Source organism: Dama dama, chromosome 20 (assembly GCF_033118175.1).
Source record: "Dama dama isolate Ldn47 chromosome 20, ASM3311817v1, whole genome shotgun sequence".
Taxonomy (NCBI): Eukaryota; Metazoa; Chordata; class Mammalia; order Artiodactyla; family Cervidae; genus Dama; species Dama dama.
The window spans coordinates 18454520-18469807 of NC_083700.1; the positions used below are offsets into that span (position 1 = coordinate 18454520).

A 15288-nucleotide genomic window follows, 5' to 3' on the forward strand; every position below is an offset into this window, starting at 1 on the left:
GGTGTCTCCTGATTGCTTGCTTTCCATTTGTGGAATGAGGCTCCTGTGGGGGTGGAGGGAGGGTTGGAAAACCCAAAGGAAGATAAACAAACCTGTGTTGCCCCCACTACCCATCTACCACCAGCCCTCTGTGCTTACCACCTGTCTGCTCTCCTCCCGGTGTTCTTCCCAAATGATTCCTGACCTTTTCCAGCCCCACAATCCTGAGTCCCGAGTTCCAGGATTTAAGAATTTTAGAAAGTCCAAGACGCTATAGCTGTGGTATGAGTGATATGGGTGATATATGATATGGGTGATATGAGAACAGGGTGATATAAATAAAACTCAGAGTATTCTCTAAATTTTAATTTCCAGCAAAATGTCTTAGATGTAACTTTCAGGAAGTTAGGGAGATAACTGTGTAGAAGTGTGTGTTGTGTGTATGAGAGACAGAGAGAGAGAGTGATTCTATGTTGTGGTGTGACTTTAGATAGATGCTTAGAGTTCTACATTAAGTAACACTAAAAAGCCCCCTGGCCCCTGCACTTGTAATTTCTTCTAAAGAGGTTTAGGAAGCTTTCCTTTTCTCTCCATTCCCAACCTCTTAACTTTATTCAATAATAAAGGAAGGATTTCCCTGGTGGCCCAGTGGTTAAGAATTTGCCTTCCAATGCAAGAGACATGGATTTGATCCCTGGTCCAGGAAGATAACACACGATGCAGGGCAACTAAGCCCCTGCACCACAACTACTCAGCCCATGCCCTCTAGAGCCCCCGAGCCACAGCTAGAGAGAAGCCCTGGCACTTCAACTGAGACTCAACACAGTGAAATAAATAAATAGATATTGAAAACTAAATAATTAATAAAACTCAATGTGAAGAATAGGGTAGTCAATTATTTCCCTGTGGGGTGAATGCTTCGATAATCAGTGACTTATCTAAAATAACCTCCCCATCATTACTCCGGGTTTCCAAGGGTTTGGTGAAACAGGAGGGCCAGAAAATGAATGCACATCTCTCACAGAACCCAGCTAGCAAGCTGAGTTTCCATGCTGTGTTTTTGGGACATTTACCATTGTCCTCACTTAGCAGGAGGGGTGGTGATGTTAGGTGAGGTATGCAGAACGGGGTTGGGAGCTGTCACCAGACTCTCTATACCAGGGATTTTGACTTGGCCTATGGTACATCTTGGGGCTTCCTAGGTGGCGCTAGTGGTAAAAAACGTGCCTGCTAATGCAGGAGATGTAAGAGACGCAGTCGGGAAGATCCCCTGGAGGAGAGCATGGCAACCCATTCCAGTATTCTTTCCTGGAGAATCCCCATGGACAGAGGAGCTACAGTCCATAGGGTCACAAAGAATCAGATACAACTGAAATGACTGAGCAAGCACACACGCATGGTACATCTCTGGAACAGAACTGACGTTGAGTACACCATTCTGATTGTATGTGCATATGCTCATTCCTCTGAGTCTTTCATCATTGAAAAAGGATGCAAACACCCCTCAAATGTTAAGAACATTTGTTCTGACTTCTGGATTTTTAGTAATGGAAGGTAGAGTGTGTATTTCCATTATTGTTGTTTTGTTTGTGGCTAGACTCGGTGGGGTCGGTAGGGGGTGGGGAGCTTGTGCTGCTAAGGGCTAAATTAGTTTCTCTGCTGCTGCCCCAGCCCCTTCACAGCTCTTCTGCTCTGTGAAGCTGGGGTGGGGGCACTGTGTCCCCAGAGATGGACGCTGGCTTGGGGCCCCTCCATGCGCATTAGGCACTGAACCACTGCATAAACCGCAGGGAGCCTCCCACCCTCTCTGGGAGGATTGTGTGCCTCTAATTCCAGGAGCCTGGGCTGTAGAGGAACCCAACTCTGTGGGGGTGGAGGTGGGGGAAGGAGGGGACCCTTGGTGAAGGCAGAAGTGTTTCAGCCCCAGGGGCAGAAAAGGAGTTGGCCAATCCCTCCCCCTTGCCTGCCACTCCCCCAGATTTCAGGAGAAGCAAGTTTCTCCCTCACCCAACAAAATGCCACTCAGATGAACTGGGTCCCAGTGCTGAAGATTACTCACCCCAGATCACTGGGCTTTTCCTTTGTGGTAGTTTACTCATGCAGAAATGCAAATGAATAGGGAAAGATTACAGCTTAAAACCCTTATTCACAGAGCAAGGCTTTAATTACCAGCTAGTTTTATTATCAGCTAATGTATTAGTGAAAACGGTTGGCAGTCAGCAGAGAACTGAGACTGGGACATAGAATGGGATGGGGGATCTAGTCATTAAATATGGAGGTGGGCTCCCTCTGGGCAGGCGTGGGAAGGTTAGGGACAAAAGTTCTTCCTTCTCAGTTTTCCTGGAGGATCTCTTTATCTATTCCCCAAAGCCAAGTGCGTGTGTGCTCAGTCGGTCAGTCGTGTCTGACTCTCACCTAACTCAGGAGTGTGAACACACTCTTCTACATCGACGAGGCTCTCATTGCAGTTCTGAGAGGCACCTTTAAACGTGAGCTGCTGGTCCAAATGTGGCCCAGGCCAAAAAAGACGGGAAAGGTTGTCATGGTTCACCAAGAAGCATCCCAGGCCTCTCTCAATATTTAGGGAACATAATGGGTGAATGCACAAAAGGGGAGGGCAGCCCCATTCTGCCTCTCAGTTATACACATTGGTGGTGGTGGTGTGTATGTGTGTGTGTGTGTGTGTATTTGTGTGGATATTTGTATGTGTTTGAGTGGGGGTGAGGGGCAACATATCCCAGTGCCTTTCACTCTCCTTGAAAATGCAGTTAGACTTGTTGTTAATGGATTCTTTTGGGTGGGGTGATGGTGGGGGATTTACTGTTGTTAACTGTGTTCTGCTGGTTGAAAGTCCAATGAGTCCACTTTCTCTGAGTCCTCTCAGAGGACCATGGGGAAGGCAGCCCAGAATGCTCTCTGGAGTTTCACCATAAGTGATGGGCCAGGGATTGTGAAGAACTGCATTGACTCTGAGATGTCAGATGGTTGATACCCAAGCTCATGGTTGAATGTGGGAGGTAGACCAGTTGGCACTGGCTACTTGAAGAATGAGGTGGAGATGAGTGAGGCCATCTTTGGAAGGTCTGTGGAGGAAGCAGGCTTGCAGATTGTAATGTACAAACAAGGCTATGCCCATTACAGGACCTACTGGGCAGAGTCAGACAGGGCTTGTAGCCCAGAGCAAGATGTTTCAGTTTCCTGTTGCCCCAGCAACAAAAGAAGAACAAGGTGGTGGAAAGTTGAGAAATAAGTGACTTAGTAGGAAGCCTCATGTCATTTTGAACCCACAAAGGAGAACTTGGCTCACCAATTGAGGCAGATCCGGCCTTAAAGGATAACCTGTCTGAAATCCCACTTCTCCACCCAGGTTCTCCACCCAAGATCCAAGACTCCTGACTTCAGCCAAGTGCCTTGCAGTTGTGACAGAATTATTAAAGAGCACGGGGAGTATCTGGAATTGGGCAACTGGTGTCTAGGAGCTGAACACACAGCTTATTCCAGTGGAGAAGACTTTCTTATACATCCTTCCACTTGGGAGCCACAGTGATTCTGGTAGGGTCCAGATATCAGCCTAGATTCTGGCCTCCTGACCTATGGAATTCAGCCTAAATTCAGATGGGCTGAGAAGGGAAAAAAGGTGTTATTTGCTCAATTGTGTCGCCTCTCTGTGACCCTATGGACTGTAGCCCACCAGGCTTCTCTGTTCATGGAATTCTCCAGGCAAGAATACTGTAGTGGGTAGCCATTCCCTTCTCTAGGGGATCTTCCCAACCCAGGGATAGAACCCTCGTCTCCTGCATTGGCAGGTGGGCTCTTTACCATTGAGCCACAAGGGAAGTCCAGAAGGGGAGGGAAGGTGACATCCTTCTGGAAGGCACTATCCTTCTGGAAGGCAGTGTGAAAGGAAAAAAAAATAATAATCTCAAACCTGGAGAAAGACAAAATGGTGATTGCTTAAATCTTTGATCTCAGGATAGAGTTTGCCTGAGTAGAAGCAAGTCCTTGCTGCTTGTTAACCTTCCATCATCTGGCACTTTGGGAAGTGTAACATGGTCAGCACAGTATGTTTGGTTAACAGATCACAATGGATAAAGCAGTAGACAGTTTACATCTGCTTGTAATATGACTCTATAGCTTGGCAGAGATGTTAAACCCCTATGTATTTCCACATGAGACATACTCCATAGCCAACTCTGAGGCCATGAAAAGTTGAACTGAAAAAGGCAGCATATGAACTGTGTGTGTGTGTGTGTGTGTGTGTGCGCACACACGTGCGCTTAGTCGCTCAGTCATGTCCGATTCTTTGTGACTCCAAGGATTGTAGCCCACCAGGCTCCTCTGTCCATGGGATTCTCCAGGTAAGAATACTGGAGTGGGTTGCCATGCCCTCCTCCAGGGGATCTTCCTGACCCAGGGATCGAACCTGTGTCTCTTACGTCTCCTTCATTGGCAGGCGGGTTCTTTACCACTAGTGCCACCTGGGAAGCCCCATATAAACTGTCTACATTTGTTGAGATAATATTATGCAAAAGAGAAAAACTCAAATATATACACAACACTGAAACAAGATAGTCATTAGAAGCAATTACTTATCTTAAATTAAGTGACAATTCAGTATTATTCCAGTGTTTAGCTTTGGAAACAGGAACTGTTGTAGATACAGTCATCATAAAAATAAAATCAAGACAATCACATTTGAGGTTGTTGCTTTAATTTTTATCTCCCTATTAAAAGTTGAGTCATATTTAAGAATCTTAGTTAGTCATTCCTTTCTTGAATGTCTTTATATATTCTCAAATATTCTTCAAACCAGCTTTTAAAAATCTTCTTTGCTGATTCTCTCATTAATGAATTAAAACAAGAATTTTGACACAGGCTCACTATATTTGTTGATAATTTTGCTTTTAAGCACTAGACTTTGTGATAGCTTATCTCTTTTATTTCTTATAACAACCCTATAATACTGATAATTGCTATTTCCATTTTGCACATAAGAAGGTTCAGAGAAGTTAAGAAACTCAACAAAATTTATTAATCTGGCAAATGGCAAAGCTAGGATTAGATCTGTGGTTGTCTCCAGGCAGGAAACCCTGGTTCAGACATGAGAGTGATTTTCTTCTAGTTGATTTCCAGCCTGTGTTTGCAGAGGGCCTGCCATTCCTCTTCTGGTCTTTTTGGTCTCTTTGTCCTTGCCCCCTGTAGTTACCAGAACGAACTTTCTCTCTTGGACTTCTTTCTTCTATCTCCAAGTCCTCACCCTCACTTGGGCCTGAGTTACTGTGGTTATTTTTTTTTCCTCGTATGAGCAATCCACCAGACAATGACTGTACAACTGGGGATTAACATTTTGAGTTCCATGAACTCTTAGGGACTGTCCCTCTTTTTGGGTTGGGGAGTCTTCCTTCCAGTTTTAGGAGTGGTGGAAATTTCTATGTGAATAATTCTCTTGTTTGCAAAATCATGGTCTGAACTGGCTGCTTAGGTCAGGGCATAGACCTTTAGCAACTCTTTCAAATGATTTGTACTCATTGCTCTTTCAGTAGGCAGAAATTTCTTCTTCCTCCTGAAGGGACCTCATTAGCAGCAGAAAGCATAGAACTATATCCTGCATCCAGAGTCAGAGATTCTTCATCAGCTTAACCCGGCAAGGGCTCCAATCAGTTCAGCTTGCTCAGCATCTTGTTTTGTTAAGGCACATTTCCATTCTATGCTTTCTAGAGCAAAATATCAAGCACAAATAAAATGCTCTGGATTTTTTTCCTGCTTTGGTCCTAGAACTCTCCACTATAATGTAATTCATTAAGACCCCATCATAAATGTCATACTTAATGGAAAAATATTAGACATTTATTTTTTTTGAAGTATAGTTAGTTTACAATGGTATGTTGGTTTCAGGTATATAGCACAGCGATTCAGTTATACATACATACATATTATTTTTCAGATTCCTTTTCCCCACTGGATATCACAAAATATTGAATATAGTTCCTGTGTGCTATACAGTGAGTCCTCATTGGTCATCTACTCCATATATAGTTGTGTGTATATGTTAACCCCAAACTTCCAATTGATCCTTCCCCTCTACTTCCACTTTGGTAACCATGAGTTTGCTTCCTATGTCTGTGTGTCTATTTCTGTTTCATAAATAAATTTATTAGTATCATTTTTAAAGAGTCCATAGATAAGTAATATCATATGATATTTGTCTTCCTCTGTCTGATATACTTCAGTTAGTATGATAATCTCTAGATCCCTCCATGTTGATGCAAATGGCACCATTCCATTCTTTTTTACAGCCAAGTAATATTCCATCACACACACACATATATATATATATATATATATATATATATATATATATATATATATATATATATATATATATAAAATATGTACCACACCTTCTTTATCCATTCACCTTCTGATGGACATTCAGGTTGTTTCCACAGACATTAATTTTCAATAACAGGAAAAACACAAGGATGCCTCCATTACCACTTCCATCTAATATTAGTATTGCAGGGCCCTAGCCAATGCTATAAGATAAGAAAAACTAAATGAGAAGTAATGGGAGATCTGGAGACATTGAGCTTGTGGATCAAACTAATACCCCACGGGGCACTCTTGTCACTGCATTTCATTACCTCCTCTGTTTCTCCTTCTGAATAACTGCTACTCTTGTATATTTTTTCAGGAATGTGTCCAGCCAAGCTGGACTTAGTTCTTCCCTTGAGGCTATTAATGCCATTACTGGAAAACACACTGATTAGCTGGTGTTTCTTAGTTTTCTCTGTAGGCTGAGTGGCTTTTTCTGCAGCCTGCATCTGGAACACCCAGGCTTGGAGCAGAATAGAGGGTGCTATACTCTGGGACTCCAGAGGTCATCAGGTATTAATACTGAGTCCCCTCCTCTAGGAAAAGGGTCAGAAATTTAGAAATTTGCAGTCTGAGGTAGGGACCTCAGAAATCATTTTTGATGTATTCCCCTCCTCAGTTACCTATTCTGGATCTCACAGAGAATTTCCTTTTCAATATATTTTTAAAAATGCTTTATCTGCCTTCTTTTTACTCCAGAAATATTCTGCCAACTATTCCATGCTATTGAAGGGTTTGGAGGTATCCAGTACAAATCCTTCAAACTCAGCCAATTCCAGCATAGACGGTTGACAGTCAACATTACATCTGCCCCATTAACCAGACTTCTGACACAGTTCCAGCTACTGTTTCAAAAAGCAACTGGCTCCAATTCCAGGAAAATCAATTGATCCACAAGGCAGATGGGAATCTTCCAAGGAACTTCCAAATGCAATAAGTATGATTTGATCATTTACAGCTATGTGTTTTTATTTTCCATGTTAACTGCTCAAGTTTCCACATCTCCTAGTAAGAGGGTGTCTGGTATCTCCTTCTTGAGCCTGGGGCTCACTAAGGCCAGTGGGGAGTCTGAGGATCATTTCTGCTCTCATAAATAACAGTAGTCTCTTTTGTGTTTGCTTCTATTTGTTATAAAAGCTGATGTTGAAGGCCAGTCTGCACAATTCTGTGGATGATGCATTTCTAGCAAGCTGCTGGGAAGCCCTCTATAAAGGCCTCTATAGAGGACACTGTCACCCAAAGCACATGGGAAGGTTGGGTTTGGAGGAGTTTCCACCAATTTCATTGCTCTTGTGTTTGCTTTGTCACTGGCATGATCTCCCCTTTTGCTCACCATACTAATTTGGTTTTAGGAAAGTTGTTCTGCCTGTGGATCTGACTGGGGCCAGATGTCTCTCTTGCCTCATATCTCTGGGATGTTTCTCTTCCCCATTTGGGCCAGCAGCGATGTTGACTAACTGCCTCCTGGGGTGGGGGGCAGGGGGAGGGTCAGAGGGCAGGTTTCTCAGAGCGGTTGCCCCACGGAGCAAAGCAGAACTGCTTCAAGACAGCTCTCTGTTTCCCCTATTCTGAAAACAGGTAAACAGCTCCTGTTTCAGGCTTTAATCCATCTGTATTTGGACACTTGTGGCTGATCCATCACTCATGCAGTTCTCACCTGCAGGGTTGTGGACTTCTCCAGTTCTGGGGCTCTCCAGGCTGGGGAGGGGTGGCCCTTGCTCCCTCTCCCTTCCTCTCTTGTTCTCTGATGGGGGATGCAGCTGGAGGGAGCAGAGACCTCTGCTGAATTTCTTTTGGATGTCTGCCTTTCCCCAGCCTGAGTTTTTATTGTCTTCCTCTAGTGTTTCTGCACTGGGGTAGGAAAAGGCCCTGGTGATAAGTGAGCTGAATCCTGTGGGGCTGAAAGGCCTCATCTCCCATGTACGTCAGCCTCAGCTTCTGAGACATTATAGACAGATTCACCTAATGGGATTAGGTCACCAGAAAACAGTCATCTTGTCCACAGATAGGTGAGAGGATGGCCATTTTCACTTTCTCAAGGTTTTTGGAGGTTCTCTCAGAAAAAGCTCCTTCTCAGACCTGCCTTCAGAGCTTTGGGATTTCCCATCGACCGATGCCCTGAGTGGAATTCAAAGTCCCAGTCAGGTGCCTTGGCCTGTATGGGACCCTTTGCTGCTTTCTCCAATGAGATGTGTCTGTCTCTCTTTTCCCTCCTGCTATGGACCAGAGACTACTGCCAGCTTCCCCCCTCCACCTCTAGAACTAGCCTCAGGGACACCAGTCAATCTGGAGGGCCTCAGCCCAGAACCTTCTGTGACAGGCGTCCCCCTTTCCCCTGACTCGAACAGGTCACCCTTGGGCCCTGATGCCTCCTCCAGCAGTTTCCGGAGTACCGGGTCTAGCAACAACAGTCATCTTCTCAGGTTTATGGGAAATCCCACTGGGGCCATGTAACTCTTCACAGCTCCAAGTACACCTTTTGCGGCCTCTGCTTCTCGACCACAGTTACGGACGCTTTTTCTACATGAAGCCCATATGGTTCTTGCAGAGCCTCTTGACCTCTTTCATCTCTTATTTTTCTCTTACAGTTTCAGCCAGGTTCCCAGTCCTGCCTGGAATGCATGCTCCCCTGAGGCTGTAATGTCAGCTTTCATCAACCACACTCCCTCTTCACAACGGACTGGCTCCACCAACCACTCTAGGTTGGGTCAGAGCCTCACTGTAGCCTCATTCCCAGAACCCACTGATCCAAGCAATGTGGGCCTGCCCGCCTCTAGGAAGAGGCTCAGAGTCTTAAGAAATTCAGTCTGAGGTAGAGAAGCTAATAAATCATTCTCCCCGACCTCCTATACCGCACAAAATGTAGTATTTGCTTTATTTAAAATGACTGATTTTGGATTTCCCTGTCCAGTGGTTAAGAATCTGCCTGCCAATGTGGAGGACATGGGTTTGATTCCTGGTCTTGGAAAATTCCACATACTGCTGGGCAACTAAGCCCATGTGCCACAACTAAAGAGCCCACGCTCTGAGAGCCCACACTCTGCAACAAGAGAAGGCATGCCCACGAGAAGCCGCAGCTGGAGAGTGACCCCTGCTTGCCACAACCTAGAGAAAGCCCTCGTATAGCAACAAAGATCCAGGGGAGCCAAAATAATAAATAAAATTTTTTTTAAATTACTGAGTTTTTTTTTTTTTTTGTAGTAGCAAATCACTTTTTTTTTCATTAAAGGGCATTTTATTTTATTAAATTGAAGTATAGTTGATTCACAATGTTTTATCAGTTTCTATTGTACAGCTATTCTATTGTAAGTGATTCAGCCACACACACACACACACACATATTCTCTTTGCCCCCATTATGGATTTCCTCAGGATACTGAATACAGTTCCCTGTGCTGTATAGTGCGGCCTTGTTGTTTCTGTCTTTAAGTTTGCACCTGCTAATCCCAAAGTCTCGGTCTAACCCTCCCCCCCACCCCGCCTGGCAACCACAAGTCTATTCCCCTGTGAGTCTGTTTCTGTTTCACAGGTAGGTTCATTCCTGTCATCTTTTAAACTTCACATAGAAGTGATACAGTATGGTATTTGTCATTCTTTTTCTGACTTACTTCACTTAATATGAAAATCTCTAGTTCCATCCATGTTGCTGCAAATGACATTATTTCATTCGTTTTTATGGTTGAGACGTATTCCATTGTATGCACATACCACATCTTCTTTATCCACTCTTCTGTCCATGGACATGTCTTGGCTAGTAACAGTCATTCTTAAAGCATACTTGGCTGCTCTACTAGTGTGTCTGGCGACGCTCAGAGAACTACATTTTTCAGCAAACAAAAAGGTTATTTAGTTTCTTCCTTCTCTGCTTTCTGGTGTACTTTACCAATCACTTGGTTTCTGTCTGGGGGTACTAAAGGCTTCCTATAGAGTCACAGCTATTTGCTGCTTTGTTTTGCCTTATAATGAACTTATATGCTATGTATAGTCTTTTGTATGTCTCAAAATGATATGGAATGCAGTAGTAAGCAGGGGAACAAGAACAAAAAAGAAGCACTCTTCTGGAGTTCTTCAAGCAGTCTCACCCGTTTGAGCTGTATCCTCCTAGGCAGCAGTAACTGCTACTGTTCAGTGGTATAAAGTTACAGTCCTGTGAGATGAAAAAGACCTAGAGATCTGCTGTACCACACGGTCAGTTCAGATCAGTCACTCAGTCGTGTCCCACTCTTTGCAACCCCATGGACTGCAGCATGCCAGGTCTCCCTGTCCATTGCCAACTCCTGGGGTTTGCTCAAACTCATGTCCATTGAGTCGGTGACGCCATCCAACCAACTCATTCTCTGTTGTCCCGTTCTCCTCCTGCCTTCAATCTTTCCCAGCATCAGGGTCTTTTCCAATGAGCCAGTTCTTCGCATCAGGTGGCCAAAGTATTGGAGTTTCAGCCTCAGTGACTACATAGTGCCTATGGTTAAAGATACGGCATCATGCACTGAATCACAAGCTGGAATCAAGCAAGATTCCTGGGAGAAATATCAACAACCTCAGATATGCAGATGATACCACTCTAAAGGCAGAAAGTAGAAACTAAAGAGGAACTAAAAAGCCTCTTAATGAGGATGAAAGAGGAGAGTGAAAAACTGGCTTGAAACTCAACATTCAAAAAACTAAGAATATGGCATTTGGTCTCATTAATCCATGGCAAATAGAAAGGGAAAAGTACAATCAGTGGCAGATTTCATTTTCTTGGGCTCCAAAATTACTGTGGACAGTGACTGTAGCCATGAAATTAAAAGATGCTTGCTCCTTAGAAGGAAAGCTATGACAAACCTAGATAGCATATTAAAAAGCAGAGACATCACTTTGGTGATATAGTCAAAGGTCCATGTAGTCAAAGCTATGGTTTTTCCGGTAGTCATGTATGGACGTGAGAGTTGGACCATAAAGAAGGCTAAACACCAGAGAATTTATGCTTTCGGACTGTGGTGATGGAGACGACTCTTGAGAGTCCCTTGGACTCCAAGGAGTTAAAATCAGTTGATTCAAAAGAAATCAACCCTGAATATTCATTGGAAGTACTGGTACTGAAACTCCAATACTTTGGCCACCAGATGCAAAGAGCTGACTCATTGAAAAAGACCCTGATGGTGGGAAGGATAAAAGGAGAAGAGGGCAGCAGAGGATGAGATGCTTAGATAGCATCACCGACCCAATGGACACGAATCTGAGCAAACTCCAGGAGATAATGAAGGACAGCGAAGCCTGGTGTGCAGCAGTCATGGGATCACAAAGAGTTGGACACGACTTAGTGACTGAGCAACAACAACATCATGCACTCAAATGTTTGTTAAGATGGTAATCTCACTGTAAGTGTTCTTAACCACAAAAACCAAAAACAAAGCCAAAACAACTCAAGGAAGTTTTCAGGGGTAATGGATTGTGGTGATGGTATCACCAGTGTTTGAAAATGTCTAAATTCATTAAGTTTTACACATTAAATATGTGCAGTTTTTGTATATCAGTTATGCCTCAATAAAGCTGTTTAAAAAATAAAGTTAATTTCATCTGAAAAATTAAAAAGAAAGGGAGCAGTGTCCTCAGACAGGCTCTGCCACACCCAATTTCCTAACATAATCACAGCCTTGTATCAACATCGGTTGTCTAATTCTGAAGGGGTAAAGTAGCCCATGACACTGAGTAATCTGGATGTGATTTCAAAATAGAATTGTGACATGATTTGTTCAGTTCAGGATGAACACAGCACTACAAGTATCTTATTTTCTTGCCATTTCATGCTTCTACCTGTCTAGTTTCTCCTCCTCCTGCAGCCTCCCCATTCCTGAAATGCCCAAACACCCCGGTGGCTTTCTAACTCCATTGGTAGGATCTGTTCTGCCTCCACAAACCAAGGAGATAGGGGGCTAGGGTCTCACTAGTTGTCACCCCAAAGCAGTTGCTTCTTGCGATTGTAAGCTATGGCCACTTAAACCTGGCCTGTGTAGTCTTAGGGACACATTGCTAGCCCATTACTGCAGAGATGCGCTACAGGTGGGGTCTGGGTCCTCATTTAGGCAGTACCTGTTGCCATGGTAACCATGCTAACACAAAGCATGTAGTGGAGTCTAGAGTACTGAATGGAGATCACTAGGCTAGATTACAAAAGATTTTATTTCAGAGTCCTTGATAACCTCTTCCTACCTTGGGGCTTTGATCCTGGTCATCATAGCCCAACTTGACAGCTTTTCTAACAGTCAAGTTCGGGAATTGTGATGGGAAAGTTGGGGGAAGGCATAGAGGAATTGGTGTCTCAGTTCCTGAAAACCCTGGGATCCTTTTTGAAAAATGCTCCAGCGATTACCTTTGCATTCTAGAAAAAACTGAGGGAGAGGTCTCCCTTCCTCTATAGACAGAAAAGATTTTTGTCCAGTTGCCAAAACTGAAGTTAAGGCTGATAATTTATTTTGTTCAAACAACAAGAAGCAATGCCTCTGCTTCCCTGCCCTTTATAGCTCTGTCACCACCTTATCAGAGAGCCTTTCCCATCTGTGTCCTCCCTAGACTGTTCAGGGAGGGCAGGTTCATGTCTGTTCTGTTCGTGGCTGCTTCCCCCAGTGCCTGGCTAGCAGTGACTAGCAGATATGAAGGGCTAGGAATTGTTTGCCAGGTGAAGGAACCCACGCTGCCCTTCTGCTCACCACTGCTCAGGGGGTTAGAATTGATCTGAGCCTACTTCCACATCTCCGGGAATGGAATCCCTTTAGACCCAGAACTTCCCATCCTTTAGAGCAGGGGTCCTCAACCTTTGGAATCTAATGCCTGATGATCTGAGGTGGAGTTGATGTAATAATAATAGAAATAAAATGCACAATAAATGTAATGAGCTTGAATCATCCTGAAACCATCCTCCTACCCTGGTCCACGGAAAAATTGTCTTCTACAAAACCAACCCTGATGGCCGAAAGGTTGGGGACCACTGCCTTAAAGCAATGTCATCTTCTTTTTCCCCCATCCTTGCTTACCTGGGAGTTTGTTTCCCTCCCAGAGAAGCATCTTTTAGAGAGGGTGCCTCTGTAAGGGCAGGCCCTCATATTTATTGTCTCTACCCAGAGCTGGGCTCTGGGATAACTTGGAGGGTGAGCCCGTCTTGATGGGCTGCAACCTGCCCCTTCTGGTCACCCTGCTTCACCTTCAGCTCTGTGTGCGCCCTTCCCCTTATCTTGAGTGTGACTAACAAAGTCATTTCAGCTGCTATGAGTACTTTGTGGGTAATTTTAAACTTTGATATAATTTCAGTTTGATGTAATTTACTTTGACAATTCCAAACTCACAGAGAAATTACAGGTGAGGTACAAGAAATTCCCATATACGCTTTACTCAGATTTATCAGCTTAATTCACTGTTTCTTTGCATTATGAAAATTTAGAGAATATACATTGTCAAGGTGTTTACATGATCACATTCAGTTTAGTTCTCTTGAAGATCTGTCTTCTACTTTAGAGCATGTATTTGTTTCTCATTGAGGTTAGAAGAGTTAGAATGAATTCATGTTTTTGTTAGTTAACATTTTCCTTAATGTGCTGAGTTCCCCACTGTTGTCGTGGTTTTTGACTAACTTCATAGAGGGAGCTGTGCAGGTGAATCTCTATCAATTGGCTCAAAATTTATTTGAAAAGTTTGTTTCTTGTTGTACTGTATCCTATTACTTTTTGTACAGAGTGACTTTAGAGGCAGTAGTATTTTTTTTTATTAATAAACTTTATTTTTAAAGGGAGGTTTTAGTTTACAGCAAAATTGAGCAGAAAGTCCAGGTAGTTCTCATATACCCCTTAGCCCTCTCTCCCCCAGCTCCACGGTTACTGACCTCTGGTAGAGGAAGAGATGGTTGGATGGCACCACCGACTCAATGGACATGAGTTTGAGCAAACTCTGGGAGATAGTGAAGGACAGGGAAGCTTGGCATGCTGCAGTCCATGGGGTCACAAAGAGTTGGACACGACTGAGCAACTAAACAACACCATTTGCTACAGTTGATGAGCCAACATTAATGCATTGTTGTTAACCAAGGTCCATAATTCACATTACTGTTCAGTTTTCGTGTTGTACATTCTATGGGTTTTGACAAATGTATAATGACATGTATCCACCATTGCGTATCATCTATATCAAATTATCAACAGAAGAGTTGCCCATACTCTTCATCCTCCTTGGCTGCCATGAGCATCAGCCTTCCTACACAGTCCTGACCTTGAGGAGTTCCTGTCGATGGGGAGGCAGGGCCAGCCCAAGGGCCAGCCAGGAGGTCACCAGTCTCTGGAATACCCTTGGGAGCACCAAGGCCAGCAGCTGGAGGGAACATTGCCTGGGCTTCGCCTTGCCCCTTGGGGCCAATCCTACCTTTTCGGTGGGGTCAGGGGGGGAGAAGGGAGGAGGGTAAGGCAAATACCATTATTCCGCATGCCAGGAACTGTGCCATTTGCCTGCTGCATTGACTCCCTTGCCTTCTGAAAGGCTTTGCGGGTCCACAGATGTAGGGGCTGGTGCTCAGAGGGAAAGCTGGGGTGTAGCCTCCCCTACCAGTGAACACTTGTCAGGACACAGAAGAGGAAGGTCTCTTTGTTTTGCTGGACACCCCCCAGTGTCCAGGGGCTGGGCCCTGGAGGGCTGGCTCTGGACTCAGGTTCATGCCTGCTGGGCTAAATGACCCATATCTATGCTGGGTGGGTAAGGGTAAAAGAAAAACCAACTTAAAGGTTGCTCTTTACTGTTTTCAAGCCTTTTCTCACATATTCTATCAGCTAGCCTCATAACTACTCTGGGAACTAAAGGAGGCTGGTGAGTTGACTGTCTCACGCACATGAAGAAGCAGGCTCACAGAGCTCAAGGGCTTGCCCAAGGGCACAGTTGGGTCCCTGGCATTCTTCTCACTGTGGCCTGCCAGGC

The 15288-nt window shown here is 44.3% G+C and overlaps 1 long non-coding RNA gene across 2 annotated transcripts; it reads left to right on the forward strand.

Moving 5' to 3' along the window:
- The first annotated feature begins 1488 nt into the window (after window positions 1-1488).
- On the forward strand, window positions 1489-9493 carry LOC133040132 (uncharacterized). 2 transcript variants are annotated; one of them, XR_009688911.1, is made up of 5 exons: window positions 1489-1533; window positions 3347-3531; window positions 7054-7291; window positions 8943-9166; window positions 9266-9493. It is a non-coding gene; the product is annotated as an uncharacterized LOC133040132 (long non-coding RNA). The 2 variants fall into 2 exon arrangements; XR_009688910.1 differs by lacking the exon at window positions 1489-1533 and having other exon boundaries at window positions 3265-3531.
- Window positions 9494-15288: the final 5795 nt, after the last annotated feature.